This window comes from Lygodium microphyllum, chromosome 20 (genome assembly GCF_053477565.2).
Source record: "Lygodium microphyllum isolate KBCC chromosome 20, Lygodium_microphyllum_v1.1.10, whole genome shotgun sequence".
In the NCBI taxonomy this organism is placed as follows: domain Eukaryota; kingdom Viridiplantae; phylum Streptophyta; class Polypodiopsida; order Schizaeales; family Lygodiaceae; genus Lygodium; species Lygodium microphyllum.
In genome coordinates this window covers 132,809,185-132,818,015 of record NC_141154.1, presented here as the reverse complement: position 1 = coordinate 132,818,015, position 8,831 = coordinate 132,809,185, and positions in this window count along the sequence as shown.

Genomic DNA, 8,831 nt, shown 5'->3' with positions numbered 1-8,831 from the left:
TCATCTAAAATCCTTCGACAAGGGCTCAATAGTATCATAGGCCCCCCTTGAAGTTCTCTTGATTTTTACTTGCAGCTATTTGTTTTTGCAATAGTGCCTTAAAAGTGACGCTTGAAATCATGTACTCTGCCTTAATCACTCTTTCTTGTGGAAAAAATGCATTTTGAGAAATTGTGCTATGCAAATAAATGAGACTATGCTAGACACAAGAAGATGGATGCACTAAAGAGATCATGCCTAGTCTACATTACCGTGAGGTTCTCCATGTTGTGATTTATCAATGAAATGCCTTTCTTGTACTTGAAGTTTTCCTTCACAACCCTCTCATACACCTAACCTCCTTCCTCTTTCAACTTGAAATCCCTATTTGAGTGATAGAACATCCCCTTGTGCATGTAAAACAATTTGCGTGCTCAAAATTGATGGTGCCCTCTCAAACATTTGTGCATCTAAAGTTACACATAGTTACAATAGGTCTCATATCATGCTCATGCTCATGCTCATCAGTGGGATGGTGCAACAATGCGTCTTCCCTATCCCTTAGTATGGTTGTAGTTGAAATCTAGCAAGATGAACCCCACATGTAGTGCATAAGAGCAACAATGCTTCTGAAACCTAATACTTGTATAGTGCAACATAAAGGCACCTAAATTTATGCATTTTCCTTGCTATTCAAGTTCATCTATGAAATTTCATTCTCTTCTTTGAAGGTACTCTACAATCTTGACCAAAAGTGGTGAAATGGGTAATAGAAATAAAAGAAAAACAAAACCAAAATCCCTATCCTAGCTTAAGACTAAGTTTTATTAAGCTAAAACAACTCAAAATTGATAAGCATAAAGAGAAACAAAAGCCTAACTCCTATACTGTGTTCGAACTCGAGGTTTTTTTAAAAGATTGCATGAAAAACATGACATATTTAGCCCATCCCCTAGCCTAAAAAGCATTTATGTGCAACAACTTTCATAAAACAACCTTGCATTAATTAGTCGATCTTTTTTTGGGTCCTTTGGTCTCTTCTTAGATTACTCAAACATTTCTTGACCCAAAGCCGTGAACCAATGCTAAGGACCCTCAATACATTGGGTATATCTCCTTGCATCACAAAGGTCCAGAATGCGTAATAACTAGTAGCAAGTTCCTTACACCTATTGGCCCTGAAAATCCTACTTATATGGCAAAGGCTATGATTATTGATCTTAAAGATGATGAACTCATTGCACCTGGTTATCTTAGGGTCAAACTAATCACGAAATGAGAGCACACCACTCAAGCTCTTATCGATGAAGAAGCCGATTATAATATCCTCACCTATCATGCTTGGACTTGTATAGGATAACTCAAGCTAGTGCCCACAAATGATAATGAGCTAATAGTTGTCTTTGTATATGGGTTGAAGGTAAAGAGCACATTCTCCTCATTTGGGATTCTACACCAAAAAAGTCCTCCTGGCTCTCTTAGGGTATAACAAACCCTATAAAATTCTCCCATTATATAAAAAATTGATAAGCACTCAATTATCTACATGTAGCATCTCATCAAGATGTGCCTTCCATTTCCAAACATCATTTGGCCTTTTTTCATGTGGAATATCCATATGACTAGAAGTGTGATATTTCAAATGCATGAGATAGGCTGTGTTGATCCAAGAGTTGTTGCACCCATAGTTATCTTTAAGATTCCACATATACCTTGGAAATTTTTGTCTATTCTTATTTCGAGGGCACACTTGCCTAAACTGATAGATTTTTTGAATGAAAAGATGGAAATTCTAAATCCCTCTTCAACTCTATATTCCAACAAGTGGTTCACAATTTTGAAGAAGAATGAGATGATGAGATTTATACACAATATGTAGTTAGTGGAACAAGGTGATCATCAAGAATGTGGGAGTAGGACCAACTGTAGAGTTTGCTAAAGCTTTTGTAGGAAGAGTCGTACATTCATTGGTTGATTTATATTTAGGCTATGACTAGTTTCAGTTGGGCACTTGAGAGCAGATATCTTACTACATGATGAAGATTCCGTTGCAATTAGTTTGCACCACAAGGGGTTACAAAATCTATGGCCCACATGATGAATGCTAGGAACAAAGTTCTTATAGATTATATTTCACATATGACTATGCCTTTCTTGGATAATGTAGCCATTAAAGGGGGTATAGAAGAATAGAATGATGAGGAAGTCAATGACCAAGGAGGTGGGAAGTTTGTAGTAGCTCACATTTCTGACTGTGAAAAGATATTGATTAGGCTTGAAGAAGTGAATCTAACGCTTTCGAGTTAGAAATCAATGTTTGGAGTGAATGAAGTATTGATAGTTGGTTGTACGTTTGGGCTTTATGGAAAAAGGCTATCTCCAATGAAAGTGGATGCCATAGAGAAGATTGAGGAGACTTGTTCTTCTATGTTTGCAGTAAGAATGTTTTTAGGTGCTTGTGTGTTTCACTTGATTTGAATATCCCATTTTGCTCATATGGCAGATGATTATTTGTACTAGTTGTTGAGAAAGGGATATAAATTCTAGTGGGATAGGAAAACACAAGAAGGCCATGAGAAAATTGAAAAAGCTATTGGCCTACTTTAAGGAAAGTAGATTATACAGGTGGAAGACCTATTATCATTACTATTCATACTAATTTGATTGACATCCATTGGGCTATTGGATAAGATGATGATAAGGGTGACATATGTAGTGAGGCTTGGAGCAAAGATTTTGAATGAGACAGAGAAGATACTTGTAAATAAAGAGAGTTATGGAGAGTTGTAAAAACCCTAAAGTGTGACAAAGAATATTTTATTGGAGCACGGTGATAGTGGAGATGGATTACTTGCCTCTATTAGGGATGATTACCAATTGTTTGATTCTAGACATAGCTATGTTGAGATGGATTGCATACATCAAATCAATGAATCCACAGTTTTGATGCATGAAAAGAGAATCAAATGGTAGACATGTTATCTAGAGCTAGGTATGAGGATGAAGATAGTTTGTTAGCAAATGATCATGTTATTGAAATTTAAGCTACTTCAGATGATTATTAGTATCATCTATCCTCAATGGAGACTTCTGCGCAAAAGAATTGTATGAAGGAGAATGGTCATAGATTGGCAAGTATTTGAATACATTGGCTAAAAGAGAAGATTGGATAGATGCAAAATTTAAAAGCATAAGAAGGAAATTGTATGGTTACTTCTTGAAGAATGGTTTTCTATGGAAGCATAAGAAGAAGAAGAGAGGTTCCCCACTGTAGGTAGTTTCAAAGTGACATGATTGCATAATTGCAAGTTATGAAGGACTTTCATGAAAGCATATGGGCTGGTCACAAGGATAGAATGGTAACCTTTGAGAAGATCAAGGAGCATTATTGGTGGAAGGGTATGTACAAGGATGTATCTCAACTTGTGGAGTCTTGCAGCATGTGCCAAATGGACTATTCAATGAGACATAAAGATGGTTTGCATCCTATGTGTCCCCTTCGCATGCATTTAAGTGGATTGGTGATCTTGTTGTTGAGATGGCAAGCTCAATACATGCAGATATTGATAATGGACCGCATGGCTAGATGGGTCCTCACGTCTACACTTAGCATATTGGTAGTCATTATGATGCTCACATGGCTATTGACTTATCACTTATTATATTTAGTTTGTTACACCTACCTACAACTGGCAAAGATATAGTGTCGATCGATTAGTGTAGTCTGTTAAGTAATGTTTGACTTGGTAGGCCACTTTCCTTTAAGTCGTATCTTATCTATACTTTGTGTATATTGTATAGTGTGTGGAAGAAGAAGAAAAAATAAGAAAGAAAAGGTTTTGGCCTCCATCTCTCTTTTTGTATTCTTAAGTAAGCTTCCTCTTGTGTATACAGTGTGTGTTTGGTGCAATAGCTCAAGCAAGTCCCCTCACCACACGTGATTCTTAACATGGTATCAGAGCGGCGCCATTGAGAGAGGTTGACTTTGAAGGCTAAAGTGAAAGAAAAGAAGCAAGGTTTGAGCAAGAAAGCAATGGGTAAGAAGCTCTCCCATTCTTCCACTCTTTCTCTTGGATAGTGCCTGTGGAGGCGCTGGAAGTAGGGTAGAGTAAAAATCTCAGATTGATGTGAGATTCGGTGTGCGAGCAAAGCATTGTTTGTTCTACAAATTAGTCATTTAGGGCTAGTTCATAGTTCTTTTTGGCATTTGAGGCCATTTCAGGCCCCGTTTTAGAGCCGCAAGGTTGCGAACAACAGTTTCAGGTTATATTGCGATTTCACCTGTATTGACCGAAAGTGGGTGCACAGATTACAGATTTCAAATCTGTAATTTTTGAGGTGTTTGCCAAGAAGCAAGCATAAGGTTTATGTACAAATAAGTTATAGATTACATGTACTATTGAGCAAGAGATTTGTGGTTGACTAAGGAGATGTTTGATACTTTGTTGATTAGTTTTGATTATGAATTTAGATCCCATTAAATAGTGTTTCCATTGACGTAAGACTTGTACTACAGCTAGCAATTCCTTATCATAGGTAGAATACTTCAGCTCAGAGGGTTTAAGTTTGCAGCTAGAATAGGCTATGGGATGTGAATCTTGCATAAGGACAGCTCCTATCCCAGATCCGCTAGCATCAGTTGACTACTAGAAAGAATGGTCGATTAAAATCATGTAATTACAAAACAGATGCATGGGTTAAAGCATGTTTCAATAAATCAAAAGAACACCATATTGGAAAATATGGGAATTTTCCATAAGTTTGGGACATGTGGTCAAATCTTTGGATTTGTCATAACTTGAACATTATAGCTCAAAATTGAGCGCTCTATAGCTCAATAGATTCCATTTTTCAACCGCTTTCCAATGATAGGTCACATTATATGGTTTTGATAAACTTATGGGCATGTTATCCAGGTGCCACCTTTTTTAGTATTCAAAAAATGGGAATTGGGAGATTCCTAAACTCACCAATATTGTGTTGAAGACTTTTGCTGATTATCAGACCAATGATATACAATACATTTCTTTAATAATTTTGTTAAAGGTAATGCAAGTAATGAAAAATTTTTCACAAATTTTTTGTAAAAGCTAGCAAGACCTAAGAAAGAACGTAATTCATGCACATTTTTAGGGATCAACCAATTCAAAATTGCTTCTATCTTTTTAGGATCAACTTTAATATCATCAGATGAGACAATATGTCCTAAGTATTCAATTTGGATTTGAAAAAATTTACTCTTTTCAAGGTTAGTATATAATTGATTCTCTTGCAATAATTTAAAAACCAAAGATAAATGTTCATAATGCTCGTTCTCATTCTGACTGAAAACTAATATGTCATCAAAGAAAACAATTACACAATGCTGATGCTTCAAAAATATGCGATTCATCATACGACTGCATGTGGTTGGTGCATTAGTCAAACCAAAAGGCATAACAAGGAATTCATAATGACCAAATTGAGTTTTAAATGTAGTTTTAAAAATGTCAGGTGTATCCAATTGTACTTGATGATATCCAGATTTAAGATCTATTTTGCTAAAAATAGTGGCCCCTAGTTTATTCATGAGGTCATCTACCCTAGGGATCGGATATCTATTCTTGACAGTAATCTTGTTTAGGGCATGATAGTCAATGTATATCCTATAGGTATTATTATTATTTTTAACTAATAGAATAGGTGCACTAAAAGGAGAACTACTGGCCCTAATGAGTCCTCGGTTCAACAATTCTTCCACTTGTGCTCGAATTCCTTTCTGTTCAATCTGATTGTGTCTATAAGGTGCTTTACATGGTGGTTGAGAATCAGGAATTAAATCTATTTTGTGATCTTCAAGACGTGTAGGCGGTAAATTAGATGGTAAGTCAATAGCAAAACAATCTTTAAATTGTGAAAGAAATTGTGTGTGTCTAGGATGCATATGATTTTCCTTAGCTTCAATTTCATTTACCCATACTAAGTATGATTTGCCACCTTTTCTCAATGCACATTTAGCCTGTGTATGACTAAGCAATGGAAAATTATCAAAGGTATGTGTGCCATGCAATGTGATTTGTTTTCCATTAGAATGAATTTTCACGGAATGTGTGAAATAATCTGTGTCAGGATTGTATTTATGACGCCAAGGCATTCCTAAAATAATGTCACTAGATTGCAAAGGCACAACTAAGAAATTTTTGCGCTCAACATGATCACCAATTTTAATTTCTAAGTCATGAACTTCTTGTGTACCATTGTATCTAGTGCTTATGAATGTAGCTTTTATGAGATAATGAGTTGGAACAATATGTAAATTCAATTCTCTGATCAATTTTGCAGAAATAAAGTCATGTGTGCTCCGATCATCATGCAAAATAATCTTTTCGTGACCATGCACAAGACATTTCATCCTTAATAATGAATGAATATTTGGCATATCTGGTAAAGTATCTAAGGTAGAACCAATATCATCATCATCTTTTGAAAAATCTGGCATTTCTTCATGGTCTTCATCTTCAGTCGCTTCCAAGTAGTTGACGTGAACAATTGGCTTTTTGGATTGACAATTCACCACTAGGTGTCCAGGTTGGTGGCACTTGCAGCAAACTATAGGCTTGGCTTTGGAAACATTATTGGTAATGGCTGGGAGTTTAGGTATGTTGGGATTTGGCTGAAAAGATGGCTTAGGATTTGGATTTTTGTTTGTTAGTAAAGCAAGGGGTCGTGTCTAGGATTTACAGAGAGAAGAAGGAACAAAGTGATTTTGATTGAATCTTCGAAAGTTAGAATTGAATTGCTTTGTACCGAAGTTACTGTTAGTTGGAAATTTTTGTGGTCACTTCTCTCGTCCACGAATTTTATCTTCAGCATCATGGGCTAAAGAAATCGCATCCTCTAGAGTCATTGACTTGAACATATTCATTTTCGCATAGAAGTGTCCAAGCGAACCAGACATATACTTGCGCTTGTGGATTGCCTCAGGTACATCTTCAAGCATTCGAAGTTGCAATAAGGCGTTCCATAAACGCTCAGTGTATTGCGGAATAGGCTCAGGATCTCTTTGTTGTAGAAGATCCCGCTGTTTGATTGCTTTTTCATGGAATTGAGGTGGAAGAAAATTCTGTAAAAATTTCTTTTGAAAAGCCTCCCAAGTAGTAGGACAATCAATACTCTTGTAGACAACAGTCCACCATAATGATGCTCTGTCCACTAGATGGTTAGTGACACATTTGAGTTCATCTTTTTCGGTATACTGTTCTTCATGGAAATAATCATCAAATTGACTGATAAAAGTGAGAACAATTTTTTTGTCACGGTGCCTATTAAAAGTACGAAATTTGAAATTTCTTTTACTTATCTTGGCTTCTTTCTTGAGAGATTGTGCTTCGAGTGTCGCATCGATCATATGGTGAATAACATCTTCGCGTTGCGCTCCATCTTAATCAGCAGTAGATTATTGAAGATAGCCAGTTGAGCTTACAAAGTTTGACATGCTCTTAGTTCCTCTTGAAGTTGCATCATAATTAGATCCAATTTTTGCTCCATCGTTGGTTCTGGTAAATCATCTTCGGCCATAAAATCTTCCATATTTTGATCTGACATCCTGCAAAATCTCAAACAACCTCACACGCTCGAAATCTTGTTAGAGGGATGAGCATAGCTCAAGTTTAGGTTTACAAGGCTTGCTTAAAAAGAAGAAGAAGGTTTTTTACGATCTTTCTTCTTTTGTGGGTACGGTAATTGATGAAGGTATTATTCCAACGAATACTTCGTATGTGTATAACAATTTGTTTACTGAAAATTGTCTCTGTCAGAGTGCAGATACGAATATGGGCTTGCTGAAGTTGCAAAAATCGGTTCGGGGTTGATTTGGAGAAGAACTCAGTGTGAATGCCCGCTGAGGAGGAAATTTAAAGATAGAAATCTTTAAGCTTTATAAAAGCTTAATGAAAATTTTGAAATCAACTAGGACAGGAGGATGTCGACAGCAGATTCGGCACCCATCAGTATATACTGAAGCCGTGGATGATGAAATTGAGAGCTTAAGCTCTTTCTTAAGATTTTATTAAGCTTAAAGACTAATGTTAATGAAGTTTTTCTTCTCTGTGTCTTAAAAAAAAAAAAACGTATTGATACAAGAGCTTGGAAAGTGGTCCTCCGTCATCGACTGAGAATGGTCCTTCGCAATCCAACATCACAGCAGGGGGTTCTTCACCGCCAGGAACACAATGATATTGACGGTTCGTCACGAGATTGCATGTAGAGCCCATTCATTTTCAGGGGTTTCGCCTTTGCGCGAGATGGTTAGCGATTGAAAGCCCTTGATCCTATCTCAGCTTGGCTTTGATACCACTAGTGTGCTAATCGGATGCTGGATGCATACGTAGCGAGCACCAGAAGGTTCCCAAGAACAAAATAACTCTACTAAAGCTCATAAAACAAGAAGGCCAGCCACCATTGAAATTCCCAACAACGAACAGTCCTATCCCCAACTCTAACAACCCTGCCACACCAGCCACCCACGCCAACAACATGCCCCCAACGACCTTCATCCACACCACCACTAAAACTCCTCCAAGGCCAACTACAACGGTCCCTTCCACCCACATCTTCGGTGCATGCCAAATCCTGCTACCTATGACGGTGAGTGCCATGGGACTGGTACTCCTCTAGGAGGGGTTAACGCTCAAACGAACAAGCTGGAAAATTCAAAAAATCTAAAGCGGAGGACAAGGCCAAGGCAAAAGTGGAACGGAAGACGAAGGCACACCAAGAAAAATATGAAAACACAAGAAATGCAGAAAAGTTCTAAATCAAGAAGAAGGGCATACAAGGAAAAGCGCAAGTCAATACTTTTTAAAAGAGTGCAA